An 18,445-nucleotide genomic window follows, 5' to 3' on the forward strand; every position below is an offset into this window, starting at 1 on the left:
CGGGAGCTTCAGTGATGCAGATTGGTCAGTTGCTTCTTTGGTGCCTGCCAAGCAGGGGAGTCACTCCTTGACCCCAAGGGAGATTTCTTCAGTCTTCTAGTCAGGATAGAATGTCGAAGGTCCAGGATGTATGTTGCAGAGTTTCGTTCAGGGTAATCTAAAGTCCTAGGGACTGGATTCCTATACTTATACTAAGTTTAGGGGATGGACTAACTCTAATGCCCCACCTATGGGTGGGCTTGGAAAGGGGGGTGGTTACACCCATTTCCTTTGTCCAGTTTCGCGCCAGAGCAGGGGCAGGTAGCCCCTGCAACCGGTTTGAACTGGACTATGCACAGGAACAGCAACCGTGCCTCCCAGTGCAGGACTTCAGAGCACCAGAGAGTGCTCCCGTCCAGCCCCAATACACATCTGCCTGTCTGGGGAGGTGGTTACACCTCCCTTCGACAGGAAACCTATTGTCCAGGCCTCCCCTGCCAGAGTTTTGGTCAGCAGAAGCAGGCCAGACCCGTGTCTGTGGCAGAGGCATCCATTTTGTGATGCCAGGGCTCAGGAAAGTCCTACCGGGTTTGACCAGTGTGAACATGTCTCTCCCTCTAGAAGGGTGGAATGCTACCCCCGCCGCCAGAACTGGCGGGGGTAGTGTTCCAAGATGTGTGACACCAAACACGACATGTTTTGATGCAGCCATTCCAAAGTTAGCATTTACAGCGAGGTTATAATGCACTTAAGAGTATATGGTATGGCTGTATCACAGAACAGCCATAAGGAAGTATTTCCAAAAGCTGCAGAGGGTCTCAGCTCATGCTTGGGCACCCTCTCACATAAAACCAAGCACTCTGCCTTCAAGATTGGCAAGGCCTGCCATAGGAGTGGCTTTTAGGTTTATATGTGTCTGTATATATATGTGGATATAGGTAGCCTATACCACTGTAAGGGGTGCAAGCACACCCTTACCCAGGCTGCAGTAGCAGACCTGTGGTGCCATTTTGGAGGGCGTCCCAGGGGTGGCATAATACATGCATCAGCCCCTGGTAGGCCTCTGAGGTACCTATGCCCTAGGTACATAGTATACCATATACTAGGGGCATATAAGGCACTCCAGAATCCAATTATATATGTACCTAATGTACATGCAAACCATTTTAGAGAGGAAGCAGCTAGGCTGTGGTCCTGATTAGCAGGGCCACAGCCAGACTAAGGTCGAAAAACAGTGAAACACCAGCAAAAAGTGGGGGTACCCATGTGAAGCAGATCCTACTCTCCTACACTCCCCTTATCAAGCCAGAGCTGGCCCATCCTGTCAACACCTATTCCCCCTTTGTCTCACTGTCTGGGAGCAATATACAAAGGCCAACTGCCACCTACACCTAGTTGTGTGACACAGGATGTAGGCACCAAATGATTAGGACAAGAAAATAGGAAAATGCTAACTTTATAAAAGTGGCATTTTTAGAATTGTGACTTAAAATCCGACTTTACCATTAAAAAGGATTTTAAATTACAATTCTTTAGACACCAAACTTGAAATTTCTACTTGCTCTCAATTGAAAGTTAGCACTTATTCAATGTAATAAGGTAACCCAATGTTATTCTATGGGAGATGTAGACCTTGCTTTAGTGAAAAACAAATTTAAGAGTTTTTCACTTCCAGGACATGCAAAACTTAAAAGTATGTGTCCAAAGTTTTAGATACACTGCATCCTGCTCTATGAGCTATTTAGAGCCTACACTAGGGGCAACAAATGCATTGAAAAGGAAGATTTAGAACTGGCAAAATGGTTGATTTTGCTGGCTTGAGATGGCAGTTTAATTTGCACACACAGACTGCAATGGCAGGGCTGAGACATGTTTAAAAAATCAATTTAAGTAGGTGGCTCAATGAGTGCATCAGGCCCACTAGTAGCATTTAATTTGCAGGCCTTGGGAACAAGTAGTACCACTTTACCAGGGACTTACAAGTAAATTAACTGTGCCAAATGAGTGCAACCCAATTTCCCCTTGTTTAAAGGAGAGGGCACAAACACTTTAGCACTGATTAGCAAGTGCGCAGAGTTCTAAGGCCAGCAAAAACAGGAGGATGGAAGGCAAAAAGTTGTTGAAAAAACATGACCTGGATGTCGAGTCCAACACTCCCAGTTAGTGAACGTGTACTAATCCCATTCAAGAAGTCAAAAAAAAATTCTGACTCCTAAAATGGGGTTGTGAATAGTTGTTGGAACTGGCCCTTTTTGCAGGGTTTTCCCCAAACTTTTTGCTTCTTCCCCCTCTAGTTTTTCTGACCTGTGGTTGTTGGCAATAGGACTCTGGGCACTTTACCACTGCTGATCAGTGCTAAAGTGCATATGCTCCCAGTGTAAAATATCATATTGATTGGCATATTTGTATCACCATGAAGTCCCTAGTAAAGTGCACTGTGTGTGCCAGGGCTGGTGATGACAGATGCTACTAGTGGGCCTGCAGCACTGATTGCGCCACCCACATGAGTAGCCCTAAAATGGTGTCGCAGGCCTGCCTGCAGTCCCTGGACTGCCATGTCCTCCTGGCCAGTGTCCCCACTGGCCGGGCCTAACCCTTCCCTTTTTGTACACATCAGTCATCCCTATGGAAGGCCCAAGGTACCCCCCTGGGCAGGGTGCAGTGTATGTAAAAGGTAGAGCATGTACTAGTGCAGGTATCATGCTCTGGTAGTGAACAGCGGCCATTTTGTGTGTTCACTGCTGCAAGGTTATCTTGCTCCATAGGCTAACATGAGGGAGACTGGTGCCAATGGCCATTCGCCTATCTTCTCATAGGAACAAGATAAGACATGAGTGTTTGATATCCCTGAGCTCAGCATTTAATAACACATCTTTTAGGAGAGGTTGTTTTTAAATCCTGAGTTGGAGAACAGTACTTTTTAGAGAGTAGCTGTTGTCTTGTCTGACCCTTCTGTGTGCCTGGGCATGCTTGTGGATTGACTGTCTGGTTTGAGAGTGACAGGGCTGGGGAGCCCCCAGGAGGTTGGATGAGTCAGCCCTTTGCTGAATGACTGCATTTGCAAGTAGAGTGGAGGGAGGAGATAGCACCTGGGAGTGAATAGGGCTGTGCCTGCCTGCCACACTGCTGGCTCCACCTCCTGCTGGGCGGCTGACGACCCTGCCCCTCACTCTGAAAGGAAAGAAGAGGCCAGGAAAACAAAGTGCTCCAGCAACACCCAGAACTGGATCAGACCGGGCTCAGGACCCACTTGCACAAAGACTTCAAAGACTTTTAGGGGTATAAGTACAGGACCCCTGACAACAGATTTTTAGATTCTACAATCAAGAAGAACCTCTGCTGAAAGACGGACCGCTGAAGGACTGAAGGAAGATTCCCTTGCTGTGTGCTCTAAGGGCTGAACTGTTCTGCTGTGCAACTGAAGCTGAGGAGGAGAAGGGGTCTTGCTGTGTGCTGTGACCCTACCTACTTGACCTAAACAAGACTTTGCTATGTGCTGTGTCTGACTGAATCTCCAAGGGCCTGAGAAGAGCTGACCTCCTGTCCTGGAACCCAAGGTTAAAAGGTTCCCAAGAAACTGAACTCAACTATCTAGATCGTGCTGTACCGGCCGAGAGCGTGACTTTGCCAGCAGCTGCTAAAAATCCCAATCGGTGTGTTAATCGACACACAGCTTTTTGCGAGGGTCGGAGGACTGTGTGGCCTCCCCTCGTGAACCTTGCCTTGCACCCTCAACGGAGGCCCCGAGGGCGGCCTAGTCGTGACCGGCACCCTCTAATCCCTGTTGCCGTGAGGGTTTTGCACTGCCAGAGGGCCGCACCTCGCCCCGCAATCTCGCCGTACCTTGCCGGCGTCTCCAAAACGAAGATCGAGCCCGCTGCCCTCTCATTGGTTGAGAGGATCAAGCCCCCTCACTAACGCCGCGCTGGGATTGGCCAGCGTCATCGAAACATCCTGGGAAGCCGCTGCCCTCTCATTGGTTGATAGGATCGAGCCCCCTCGCTGAAGCCGCGCTGGGATTGGCCAGCGACATCAGGACGACCCGAAGAGCCGGAAGAGTGGTGCCCGAGTCGTCGGCGTGACCCGTCTTCGTCGAGGGAGCAGCGAGTGTATTTAGCGTGCCCCCAGCCTGTAAGCCAAGGAGGAGAAGGGCCGTACTGCCGACCCGCCGCTCGTTGGATTGTCGAGAGCGGGCGGAAGGGCGGACGTGATCGGCTGGGGCTGTTTTTAAAGATCCTGCCCACGCTGAGGCTGCAGCATAAAGCGCACGGTGAGAAGAGCTGACGGGGACACACAGCCCTGCTGTGATACCCCCTGCGATAACAAGTAGAGACTAGAGACCGTCTTTTTAAAGTAACAGAAACTTCCTAGTAACCTAGTGCAACCATTAAGTTCATGTGCAAAGATCCTATATGTGATCATCTTTTCTCCTGCTACACTATATAAAGATATATTTTTTTTATATACATACCTGTGTGGTCTACCTTTGTGGTGTACGGGGGGGGTCATTGTGGGGATTGAGTGCAAATACCTAGCATATTGCCTTGGGGATAAGCCTGTCTGCTCGTGCCAAGCTACCTAGAGGGTGAGCAGGGGGTTGTCCACAGTGTGTGTCCCTGTACCCGGACTAGAAGCAAGGGTCCCTATTTGGTCTCAGGTACCTACCTCTGCCAACTAGAGACCCCCAGATCTAACATGGACTCCTAAAATGGGGTTGAGAATAGTACTAATACAGTATCTTAAAGTGGCATGTTGTAGGCATCCCTTCCAATTACCAACTCAGCAAGCTTTTGCGTCTGAAATCTGATCGGTAAACGTGAACAGTTACAGAGACCTCAAAGAACATGGTAAACCATTTGCAAAAGGTAAAAGTTCCTGTTAGACCTGGCATCTTTTGGCATGTTTCCCCTGTCTTTTTGCTTCCTGACCTCCCAGTTTTGACTCAGTGTTTTCTGGTTTAGTGTCTCTGCACTTTCTCACTGCTGCTCAGTGTTAAAGTGCAAGTGCTCCTATTTTAAAGTGTAGTATGGATTGGTGTTGCCATGATTGGCATATTTGATTTACTGGTAAGTCCCTAGTAAAGTGCACTGGGAGTGTCAGGGCTTGTAAATCAAATGCTACTAGTGGGTCTGCAGCACTGGTTGTGCCACCCACAGAAGTAGCCCTGTATAGGTACCTCAGATCTGTTTGCGCCCAGTTGTTACTGCCATGTCAACTGGGTGAGTGCACCCACTTGCCAAGCCCTAACCTTCCCTTTTATTGCATGTAAGGCACCCCTATGGTAGGCCCAAGGTACCCTTGTGGGCAAGGTGCAGTGTGTAGGAAAATGGCTCTGTATATATTATACCAAGGTGAGGTATAGTGTGCACAGAGTCCAGTGGAACCCCAAAGGTAGGCAGAGGTAAAATTAGATAGAACCTTACTCTCTATTTGTGGCAGTGTGGTCGAGCAGTAAGGCAGTATCAGAGGACAGTGTTAAGCATTTGTTGTACATACTCAGTCAGCAAATGAATTCACACACTCAAAGACTGAACTTCAGACCAATTGTTTTTGTATAAAAATATTATTTTAGTTATTTTATTTCTAGAACCAAGCAAGCCTGGCACAGGTAAGCAATAAATTCTTTACAGTAGTAAATGCTGATTGTAAAACAGTTGAACTGCAATTGTAAATGTACTATGGTTTGACTTACAGTATTGTTTCAGAGAAATGCAAACACTTGAGATTTTCAGTAAAATAGAAGGTAAGTTACTTTTGGATTACTTTTCTTACTCAGTGCTGTATGCCTGGATGCAGCACTGGGACATTTACTGTAAACAGTTGAGTAAAAGCGTTTTTGTTAAAGAAATTCTTTAAATTGTACGATTTAAGGTTTCAAAACTCCACACTTAAAAACTTTTTCAGGAAAAAGTGTCAATGTCATCCAATGGAGGAAAATATGGTTTTCGGATTTTAGGTAAGTATTCGGTAGTGGGAGTTGAGGTTCTGGGGGTAGACTCAGGGGTCCCCCAGGGTCAGTGATGCACTCTTGTTACATCCTCAGCAGCACTACGGCGGCCGGGTGCAGAGTGTTGAGGCCCAATGTTATCCAATGAGGGATAGGGGGCCTCCAGTTGGTGGCTGTTGGCAAGCAGGCCACTGGGTTGTGGGAGCAAAGCTCCTGGACTTTAGCTCAGGGCAAATTGGTAAATAAATTAGCACCAAAGGTGCACCTTCAGCGGCACTAGGGTGGCCGGGTGCATAGTGATGTTTCGACATCGGATGCCCTGTTGTTTCCAATGGAGAGCCTCCCGTTTGCAAAAGCACTGCAGGCAGGGAGACGAAGGACTTCTGGGTGTGACCACCACTTTGAGAGGTAAGTTGGGAAGTTAGGGGTTGGTTAAGCACCGTTGGTTTGGGCACATAAGGCAGTGGGGCGTCGGGTGCAGGGGTGCCTTTTGAGGTCGGATCTTCTTACCAGCTCCTGGTCGCGGTTAGGGGGGCCTTCTGGATTTAGACTGCAGACGTCGGCTGCAGGATTGAGGCAGGTGAGGGGTCACTGGATCTCGGTTCAGGATCGCCGGGTGGACCTCCGCATGGTTTTGGCCCACTCGTGCTCAGGCCGTGGATGGCGGGTGCAAAGTGTGGGGGATTTGCAGTCTCCGGCTGCTGCCAGAGGTTGCAGTTGAACAAATCCGGTGTTCACGGGAGAAGCAGTCTTTAGAAGTGAAGGCAGGCATGTCCTCCGGGTTTTTAAGGTTGCAGGACACACCGGGATTTCGCAGGAGCAGGTTCGAGGGGGAGGCAGGCCGGTAGGTCTGGGACCAAGTCAGTGGGCATCTTCCTCTTGTTAGCTGCTGCACGGCTGTTCAGTCCTACTTTGCTTCTTGTCTGGATCTGAGGAAGCAAGGTTCAGGGGTGCCCCTAAATACTAGATTTAGGGGTGTTATAGGTAGGTAAAACGCAGGGACCAATGGGTCTCTTCTCTGCGGTGGGTACACTGTCTATTATGCCACCCTCCAGTGGGAGGGGGGGCATGAGCCTGTCCCTGGTAGGCTGAGTCCCCCCATCTGCAAGATGGTGGGGACTGAGAGTTGTGCTTCACCTTGCCTCCCCCACCTGAGGGGTGGAGTTGGCAGAGGTGGGCACACCTCTTTCCCTCACTTGTTTTTCCCGCCGGTTCTCCCGCCCAAAGTGGGGGTCAGAACCAGTGGAGACCAGTTGCTGAGAACAGCAAGTGGCCTGGTGAAGCTCACAAAGGAGGCAAGCCTTTGAAGCATCCCCTTCGTGAACCCTGCCCATCCTGGGGGAGGAGGCTTGGCACCTCCTCCCAGGATGTGCATTGTTTCAGGCCACAGAGAGCAGCAGGCTCTCGACCCAGTGGTTCAGAAACATGTCTGGCTGTGGCAGCTGAAAGCAGCCACTCAGCCAGGACACTAGAGGTGGGTTAGTTTTCAGGGGGCGTCTCTAAGATGCCCTCTGTGTGCATTTTTCATTAAATCCCACACTGGCATCAGTGTGGGTTTAATGTGCTGAGAAGTTTGATACCAAACTTCTCAGTTTTCAGTGGAGCCATTATGGTGCTGGGGAGTTCGTAATGACAAACTCCCAGCACCATATACTCTTAATGGCAGCACTGCACTTACAATGTCTAAGAATGGACTTAGACACTGTAGGGGTACAGGGCTCATGCACCTTTACCGTCACCACTGGTATAGTTCACCCAGCTAGAGGGGTGACTGATCTATGCCAGGGTAGTGGTTTGTAGGCATGGCACACAGAGATGTGTGGAACCCTATGATGAAGCATGTCACCAACCATATTGGTGAGTGAGGGTTCTTTTACTAAATCTGAGTGATTTGTCATGTGCTTACACATTTATACACGTAAGATTAAACCCTTTTTTTGTATCACACACTCTTTCGTTGTTTCGATATTCATTGCCCAGGGGGACTAAGAGTGGTTGCCTCCCTCTCTCTCTTGTTGTTTTTTGAAAACACAGAGATGTGTGCCATGTCGACTCTTCACTTTGTTCTGCACCAAAACATGCAGCCTGCAAAGGCAGTGTGTGGGTGTAGTGGTACAGGACCTCTAAGGGTGGCACAATAAGTGCTGCAGCCCTTAGAGGCCTTCTCTACTCACAGTGCCCTGGGTACCTGTGGTACAATTTACCAGGGACTGACCTGTGGCCAGAGATGCCAATTGGGTGTAGGCTTCAGCAGTTTTAGGGAAAGAACATAGGCCCTGGGTTTCTGATTAGCACGAGCCCAGGGCACACTCAGTCAAAGTACATCAGCATATCAGCAAAAGATGGGGGCAACCATGCAGAAAGAGGGCACTTTCTCACACAGTGTATTTGAAAGGTAGGACATGTACGGGTGTGTATGACATGTCCTGATAGTGAACTACAGTGTATTTTGCTTTTCACTGCTAAAAGGCTATCTGTCCCATAGCATAGAACGAGAAGTACTGGGTAACATTTTACGAGTATATCTTGCCATTGGGACAAGATAGAGAAATAGAGTTTAGTATGCCTGAACTCAAAATGTAGAAATGCAGCTTTTAGTAAAGTTGATTTTTATTTTCTGTGTTTGAAAATACCACTTTTAGAGAGTCGGTATTTTCTTGCTTAGCCATCCTGTGTGCCTCTGCTGGGTTGTGGATTGACTGTCTGGCTTTAGAGTGACAGGGGCTGGGGATGTGCATTTTCTTCAGACAGCCACTGGAGGGGTTGAGGTGTGTCCTGCCTTTCCTGGACGAGTCAGGGCTTGGCTGAATAGACCTGGGATGCATTTAGAATAGTGGGAGAAGATGAACAATAGTTACTTACCTGTAATCTGTGGTTCTCCAGTATTTGTGTATTTCATAGATTCACATGCCTGAATCATTCCCCGTCGTCGGAGTGGGAGTCCCACGGTATATAAAAAAGCAATAATCATGCATAAAATAACCAAAAAACGTTGGTAACCTGAAATCAGGAAGTAAAGTAGCCTAAGCTACCAGGAAAAACACTTCCACACCTATGACTATCACAGTCATTATGTACAGTCCAAACTGCAGACAATCAGGTGACAGCACCCACCAGAATGTTCTCCTCAGAGGCTCAGGCTCTCAGCTTTTCTCGCACAGGAGTGAACAAATACATAATAGCCTAAAAGCATCTGAGGGGAGGTGGGGGGGTTGCATGTGAATCTATGAAAGACACCAATACTGGAGAACCACAGATTACAGGTAAGTAACTATTGTTCTTCTCCAGTATTTGGGGTGTCTTTCATAGATTCACATGCCTGAATCAGAGTAAATAGCAGTACGTAACATCATGCTCATAAGACGCTGCTTTTGTATGATAGATAATATATATTATCAAACTGTATAACTATAGAGAAATACATGTGTGTTTCAACATATGCAGAACAATTTCAAGATAGAAATAGTAAGGAAAAGCGTCTTATAGAAAAGCATAGTGGAGGAGGGAGAACAGAGGCTCACCTTATTTGAAAAGATTGCGCAGAACAGCTTGTCCCACTGATGCATCTGCTTCGCTTGCTGCTTCCAAACAGTAGTGTCTGGTAAACGTGTGTCTGTTGGACCATGTTGCCGCTTTATAGATCTGGTGAAGAGGCACACCGGCAAAAAGAGCTGTGGATGACGAGATTGCTCTTGTAGAGTGCGCTCTTGGGGTCGCTTGTAATGGTCTTCCTGCTTGATCATGGCATAAGCAGATTGCAGTAGAGATCCAACGAGCAATGGTTGGTTTTGAGACCGAATGTCCTTGGCGTGGTTTGCCATATGCCACAAAGAGTTGGTCTGATTTGCGTATTGTTGCTGTCCGTTGGAAGTAGAACTTGAGACATCTTTTGATGTCTAGGGAATGCAAAGCCCTTTCTGCAGCTGTGAACGGATTTTGGAAAAAAGTCTTTAAAATTATAGGTTCATTAAAGTGGAAATCCGTCGGGACCTTTGGCATGAATCTTGGGTTAGTGCGCAGCACTACAGATTTGGATGTAAATTGTAGAAAAGGTGGATGAATAGTGAATGCATGGAGGTCACTAACTCTTCTGGTTGATGTTAAAGCTAGTAACAAGGAAACCTTCCAAGAAAGGAACTTTAAATCCCCCTTGTGAATAGGTTCGAAAGGGTGCCGCATTAGTTGTGCAAGTACTATATTAAGGTGCCAAGAAAGAGGTGGACGTCTGATAGGGGGGAACATCCAGAACAACCCCTTAAAGAATTGTTGAATGACTCTACTTGAATAAAGAGAGTTAACACCATCCTGCCGAAACCTTGAAATTGCCACCAAGAACATCTTTAGAGTAGAATGGGAAAGGCCAGACTTCGCCAATTGTAGAAAGAATGGTAGAATTTGTTCTGGTCTTGCCTGAATAGGGTGGATATTGGCAGACTGACACCACATGCAAAACCTCTTCCATTTCAGTTTGTAAGTTTTAATCGTAGCAGGTGCTCGAGCATTAGCTAAAACCTCCTGACAGTCTGGAGGAATATCTAGGTGTGCAAATTCAAGGTGTTGAGGAGCCATGCCGCTAATCTCAGCGATGCTGGGTCCGGATGACAAATTTGTCCGTTCTGGAGGGTCAGAAGGTTCGGAATTGGCCGGAACTGGATGAGCTCAGACTCCGAGAGGAGGAGAAGTTCCGTAAATCAGTACTGGCGAGGCCATCTGGGAGCAATGAGTATCATGCGGCAAGGTTGTTTCTTGATCTTGCATAGAACTCGTGGAACCAACGGAATCGGTGGAAAAGCGTAGGCATATATTTGTGACCAATTCATCAAAAGCGCATTTCCGAGCGAATCTTTGTGGGGAACCCAACTTGCAAAGAATGGGCATTTGCGGTTCTGGCTGGTTGCAAAGATGTCTAGATCGGGATGCCCCCATTCTTGAAACATCCTGTTTAGGGATGGTTGGTGCAGTTCCCACTCGTGGTTTGATGTTGTGGATCTGCTGAGGGAATCCGCCAGAACATTGGTGACTCCTGGGACATGAATGGCTTTGAGGCTGATTTTGTGACGAATCGCCCAATCCCAAATCTCTTGAGCTTGCCGAGATAACAGGGCTGACTTTGTCCCGCCTTGTTTGTTCAAGTAATGCATACTTGTCGTACTGTCCGTTCGTATTAGTATGGATGTTCCTTTGATGATTGTTCAAAAAGATTTTAGAGCCAGGAATATGGCTCATAACTCTAGAAGGTTGATATGCCACCTTTTTTGTTCCAGAGTCCACCTGCCGTTGACTGTCATCCCCTGAAGGTGCGCCCCTCATCCCTTGAGGGAAGCATCTGTGGTTATGGTAAAATCCGGCATTTCGACTAGAAATGCACATCCTTCTTTCAAGTTCTTTATCTTACTCCATCAATGAAAGGCTTCCTGCATCCGAAGAGTGATGCAAACGATATCCCCGAACGATCCGGAAATCTGGAGCCATTGAAGGTTGAGCTCCTCCTGCAGTGGCCTCATTCTCTAACGGCAGTTGGGAATCAGAGGAATGCAGGAAGAAATCATTCCCAGGAAGGACTTGTACAAACGGACTGAAACGCACTCTTTTGATAGGAATGAGCGCGCGAGGTTGCAGATCTGGACTTGCCTTTCTTTTGAGACAAAGGCGAGGGTCAGTTTTGTGTCCAATGTTGCTCCTAGAAACGGTCTCCTTTGCGATGGAGTCAGATGAGACTTTTTTTAATTTATGGAAAGACCCAGAGACTGGAAAAGGAGCAGGCACTTCTGAACATGTTCGGATGTTGTTTTGACAGAATTCGCCTTGATAAGGCAGTCGTATAAGTATGGGAAAATTTGAATTCCCTGCAGGCGAAGGTGTGCGGTGACAGGCGCTATCACCTTTGTAAATACCCGGGGTGCTGAACGGAATCCAAAAGGAAGGACTCTGAATTGAAAGTCTCTACCAGCCACTCTGAACCGTACAAATTTTCTGTGTGTGGGAAGGATCGGCACGTGAAAATAAGCGTCCTGGAGGTCGAGGGTGGCGATGTAATCCCTCGCCGAAAGTAATTGTAGAATTTCTTGAAGTGTTAACATTCGGAAGGACAGCTTTTTAAAGAATTTGTTGAGGGCTCAAAGGTCGAGAATAGGGCGCCATTCTCCCGACTTTTTTCGGATGAGGAAAAATCTCGAATAAAATCCTGTTCCTCTTTGTAACAGAGGGACTTTTTCGATTGCCCCCTTCCGGATCATCAGATTTATTTGGGAAAAAAGCTCCTTGAGATGAGCCGGGGGTGGACCCTTGGGAGGAGAGTTTGGGGGGGATCTTTGTGAATTCCAGAGCATGGCCTCTGGCTACTATATCCAAAACACACTTGTCTGTAGTAATTTTGGACCAGTTCAAATAGAAGTGGGATATTTTTCCTCCAATTCTTGTATGGGGCAACGGCAGAAATGGTGGCAGTTGGCTGACCTCATTGTTTCTTGTTGGACTCTCGTCCATGAAAGGATTGCTGCTTTCTTGACTGCGAATAGGAATTACTTCGCTGTCCATAAGATTGCTGCCTATAGTGTTGGAATCTTTGATTAGTTTGGGAGGATTGATAAGAACGCTGTTGATTATATCCTCCCCTGTTGGTGAAGGATCCACGTCCTTTGGCACCACGGAAAGACGACTTTTGAAACTGCAGGCTACCAAGAGACCTCACCATCTCTGTATCTTTTTTAATAGCCTGAAGGGCCTCATCCACATGTTGTCCGAGCAGAGACTCTCCATCGAATGGCATATCAATGATCTTTGTTTGGACCCCCTGACGGAAAGATGTTGATTTCAGCCAACCTTGTCTCCTCAATACTGCTGCACCCGCCAATTGTCTAAATCCAGTGGATGCCACATCCACGGCTGCGTCGATGATTTCAGCCGAGGTATATTCCCCCTCCTGCAAGATCTTCAACGCCTCGGATTTTGAAGGCTCCGGCAGCATATTAAGATAGGGGGAGATGTCGGACCACATTTGACTATCGTATCTCCCTAATATGGCTAGGGAGTTTGCAGCCCGAACCGTCGTCGCAACCATCGTGGAGACCTTTTTCCCAATTGCGTCCAATCGTCTGCCATCCCTGTCAGGTGGAGCTGAAATAGGAGACGAGGGGTTCCTGGCCAGTCTCTGCGCCGCTTGGGCGATGACAGAGTCGGCTTTAGGCTGGCCGATGAGACATGCCGGTGAGTCGTTTGGTGCTTTATATTTTTTGTCCAACAGAGGCAAGACTGCTGGGATTGAATTTGGTGTCGCCATGATTTTTAAGCCTTCTTTCCAGATAAATTCTATTATTGGAATTGTTCTGATCTGTTTTCTCGGTTGGTCCTTGAAATCATAAAGAAAGCAGTCATCTTTCTTTGCTTCCATTGGAATAAGAAATCTCTTTGTTGCTCTCTCCATAAGGAGATGAAAACTTCCGATAGCCACTGGAGGAGAGTCCACAGGGGCCGGAGCGGTCGGTGACTGAGTTTGGATTTGATATTCGTCCCACTCCGACAGCACTGAATGGTCATCCACCTCTCCCTCTTCCCTGTCATCATCAGTTGTATTTGCGTCCTGGGAATGACGAGATGGCAGTGGAGAAGGTGGTCTGGGAGATTGGAAAGAGGGTATGGGAACCCTTGGCATAGGCGTCAATGAAAGAGTCTTTGTCGACAGCGCGGTAGTCTTCGTCGACGAGGTGGGCGTCGACGCAGCAGTAGTTGACGAGATCTTCTTTGTTCTTACCGTCGACGGTGCGGAGACGAGAGATGACACCTCCTTCGTCGACGAGATGGGTCTGACAGCCACGGAGACAAGCGTCGATGGAGACGAAGCCAACGTCATAATTATCTTCGGACTCGGAGACGAGAATGTAACCGTCGACGTTGATGTAGCGTCAACGATGATAATCGTCGACGAAGGAGCTGTCGACGATGCCGTCGACTACGGCATTTTTACCTGAGGTAAATCTTTGTCAGGAAATCTTTTAGGTGCCAGAGACTTTCCGGATTTCCTCGGGGCGTAGTAGGCTTGGATTTGGAAGGTGGAGAAGCCTTCTTTGAAGAAGTAGAAGAAGACTGGCCAGAGCCCTTAGCAGGCTGACCTTTCCTCAACACCTTCGCCCCAGGTGAAGATAATTCTTCTTCAGCCATCCTCTTCCTGGAGGATACAGAGGACCCAGAGGTTGCACTTTCTACCTCAGATAGAGGGTTATGCTTATCCTTAATCTTCTGTAGCCACAGAAGTAGGTGCCCTTCTCTATCCCTGAGGGTTTTCTGAGGGAAGGTCCTGCAGATCTTACAATCCCTCACCTCATGTTCCGGATAGAGGCAGTAGATACACTTCTTGTGAGGATCTTCAGAGAATAGCCAGAGCTTTCCACAGGACTCACAAGGCCTAAAGAGAGACCTCTTAAAAGTTGACATCTTGAAGTAAGCAAAAAACTGTGAAGTACTGAGCAGAGCTCAGGGAGACTCCCTTCACACGACGTGCGGTAGAAAAGAGCCTGAGCTTCTGAGGAGAACATTCTGGTGGGTGCTGTCGCCTGATTGGCTGCCGTTTGGACTGTACATAATGACTGTGATACTCATAGGTGTGGAAGTGTTTTTTCGTGGTAGCTTAGGCTACTTTACTTCCTGGTTTCAGTTACCAAAGTTTTTTGGTTATTTTATGCATGATTATTGATTTTTTTATGTACCGTGGGACTCCCACTCCAACGACGGGGAATGATTCAGGCATGTGAATCTATAAAAGACACCCCAAATACTGGAGAACTCCTTGCACCTGAATGGGCCTGGTCTGCCTTTAACAATGCGATCTCTGCCTCCTGCCAGGAAGCTGGACCAGAGAGGACAGAACTGGTTTGGGATGAGCACAGACACTCTCTCCCTAAAAGAACAAAGAGAAACTGATTATACATATTGGGGCCCAGAACCCAGAACTTTAGAACTCTCTTGGATTAAGGAACCTGCCAAGACGAAGAGCTGGAAGAACTGCCAGGAGGAGTACTGCCCCTTTACTGTGTTGTTGCTTCGCTTGGTTGGCCTGCAGTCGCTGCTTCTGCCTTGGGCCGTGAAAGGACTGGACTGAACTTTCTTCACTTGTCGCCGAGTATCTCCAAGAGCTTGAAATAAAGCTTGTTCACAAAGTTTCAGGGACAGCAAAGACTTCACTTACCCCTGGGTACCGCCTCTGGAACCGTGGGTTTCAGTTGCCACAGAGGGTGAAATCAGCCGGCACTGTCACCAACACTGCTGCTGGCTCCGTTTCTTTAAGGCACCGCTGCACTTCGCACAGCAACCCTGGTCTCACCAACAATGACATTCGTGGCCGCCACCGAGCCGCTGCTTGCACCGCAATCTGTGGGCACTGCACTCCGCACCGAATCGCTTCACTTTGGCACCATGGTCTCACCTACGACCTCCCTGCCCACTGATCTCGACACCCGTGTCTGCACCATGGATTAGGGGCACGGCTCGTAAGTCACACGACGCACTGCCCCATCCCACACCGCAGTCTGGGCCGACCGATGCCAGCTCCCACCAACCGGCACAACCACTTGAATTGTGACCGGTCAGCACCGAGCACCACCCTGCTTCGCACTGCAGCCCTGGTCTCACTGACGCCGCTGGATGACCATCACCGAGCCGCTCCCTGCACTGTGACTCGGGGGCACCGCATCACTATGCTTCACCACGTAATAGCAATGGTTACCATGACCAGCCCACACCGACGCGGTCGGCCAGTACCAAAGGTACTGTTTAAGAGTCTGCTGACACTGACGCCGGTCTGCACCAAAGTGGTAGGCTGGAACTGTTGGATTCTGTTGGAAGGAGCTACCGGCTTTAAGGAACTGCATTTTAAAGTTATTCTTACAAAGTGCATATTTTTGATTACTGTATGGTGGTCTATTATTGTTTTGGTCTTGTTTGCACAGATAAATATTGGCTATTTTTTTACAACTTGTGTGGTGTCCCGTCATAGTGTTTTAACTGTATTAGTGTGTGTTACGTGCAAATGCTTTACACATTGCCTCTGAGATGTGCCTGACTGCTCGTGCCAAGCTACCAAGGGGGTGAGCAGGGGTTATTTCAGCATTGTATCCCCTTGTTCCGACTAGGAAGAAGGGTTCCCACTAGGACAGGGTAACAACCTTTCAACTAGAGACTCCCATTTCTACCAGTTCCCTTGAGATACCTTTCCCTTTGTGAATTAAAAATAAAAAGACTTGTTGGGGAATAGGCAGTGGTGGTCCAAGGTATCACTACCAACTCTCAGACAAACTTTTGGAGAAAAGCGAACTTTGTTTGTTTCAAGCACAGCACCATTTCCATTCTGGAAAAATGGGTCACATTAAAAAAAAAGTTTACTTTATTAAAAAGCGATAGACATGGTGATTAGCTGACCTTAGCAAGCTGTCGTCCCTGGGATGGCCTTGAATTGCAGCGAGTCAGAATTTGTGACCTACCTCATTAATATTCATGAGGAGGGTTGGATTACCACACACTACAATTCAGAATTTTAAGAACAGACCAATTAGTACATAGGCTGGTACTTACATTTCTTTACTGGTCACAAAAATACTGGTTACAACTAGGGGTGGGCGGAATTTGTGAAATTCACTTTCGCAAATTATTGCGAAAATGTTAAAAATCTCCGCAAACACGCGGAAATATCGCGAAGATGCGGACGTTTTTTTCCCGCCCGTTCGCGGTATTTTCTGCATGGTCGCGGCTCGCCAACTTACCCATGTAGTTGCTCGCGGGCGCGGCCATCTTGTTTTCACTTGTCTCACGGTGCATGATCGCGAGAAGAAAGACGTGATCGCGCGATGAATGACGTCACTGCGGACGCGAACTGTCACGAGACAGCGCAAATGGCTACCAACAATCCAACATCTCATGGAGAACGCGACCGGATCGGGAAAACTTGTTGGCGAACGCGGGGATTCAGGTAAGGCGATCCCGCGCACGCGAGAATGTATTATTTTACAGCGCGAGCAAGCAAAAAATTTCCGGTAAAATGCGGATTGCGGAAATTTTGACATTTTCGTGCTCTCCGCCGAACGCGAAAATGTCAAATTATCGCAATTTCCGCAACCAGAACTGAATTTTAGCCCAGGCCTTGTTACAACCTGCAACCTCTATTCTGTTGACTGGTTTTTGTTCATCTGGCCCTAAGCCTGGTCCAGGAAGCGTTGCATTGTCCCACAGGATCCCCTTAACTGATTGGTTCAGTTGGTATGAACAGGTGGCTCAGTTGGTATTAACCTGAATATGAACTAAGATCTTTCATGAAACATCTCATTTAAGTTTCTACTTTCAGACGGACAAGATTGAGCGATAGCATGTTTTCTGTCACAGTCAGTGTTTCAAATGGGCACTGTTGTCAGCTACTGAGCAACTGTATTTCTTTCATTTGAAAGAGAGAGTACCTGGACTTCTCAGCATTGCTGCAATATATTTAATGGGAGAATAGGTCCTTCTCATAAACAAACCGGTATCCTAAAGAGTGAGTATGGGTGCTGCTATATTTCCATTTACAGCACTGATCACAGAAGCATCCTTCTGGACTTCGTTACCAGGGCCAGCTTTAGCGCTGTTGGTGCCCAGGGCAAAATTCACTTTTGGCGCCCTCCCACCCCCGCCCCCACCCTTTGACCTCCTCCTGGGATGCCCTCACTACCACAGGACAAAAGTGCCCATCTCTCCATAGCCCCTAACACACATTTCATTTGTTTTGAAGCACTGTTAAAGGCTACCTTTATTAATATGAATGCATATCTACCCAAACACACCCATTTCAGCAACATTTGCAATAGATAATGAAAGACTGGGGAAAAAACATGACGTCCTAACCTATTTTTTGCAGTTTGCATGCATCTCTTTGATGGCAGTTCATAATAGTCGCTATTCTATATTAGGGTTGTATCTTATGAACTGTGGTAACTAAAGGATCTCTGTGACTAAAGCAGTAATCCACTCAGCTATCCACATGAAATACAGATCTGTGATCTACACAGTACGCATTCTTTGCAGCAGGCATCTTAACCCTCTATGCTACTTTATGATGAGCCAAAACTGCCAGACAAAACTCTGATCCCTCTCTTTAGCAGGAACATTAACCACAAGAGTTATCTTGACATTTTTAATGCTGCCTGAAAACTGAACGTACAAGGATTCCTGCCAGGTGTTTTTAAATCGTAAGTTATTGCTAAACACAGCGCCCACCCCCCTCCCGGTCACAGTGCAGCCGCACCGGTCGCACTGCCCTAAAGCTGGCCCTGTTCTTTACCTCTTTTCAGGGGCGGGCGGGCGAGGCACAATCTTCTTAAATGAATGAATGAAAAACCTAAAAAGTAGGGTTTCAGTGCCTTGTACATTTTAATAAATAGCATTTGAACAGCGCCTTGAAATCTAAGTGATGATTGCCCACGATATAGAAATCTATCAAAATAAATAAACAGCACGCATACAGTACACGCATTTTGTAGTATCACTAGAACTCTGGGACAC

This window comes from Triturus cristatus, chromosome 8 (genome assembly GCF_964204655.1).
Source record: "Triturus cristatus chromosome 8, aTriCri1.1, whole genome shotgun sequence".
NCBI classification, from domain to species: Eukaryota; Metazoa; Chordata; class Amphibia; order Caudata; family Salamandridae; genus Triturus; species Triturus cristatus.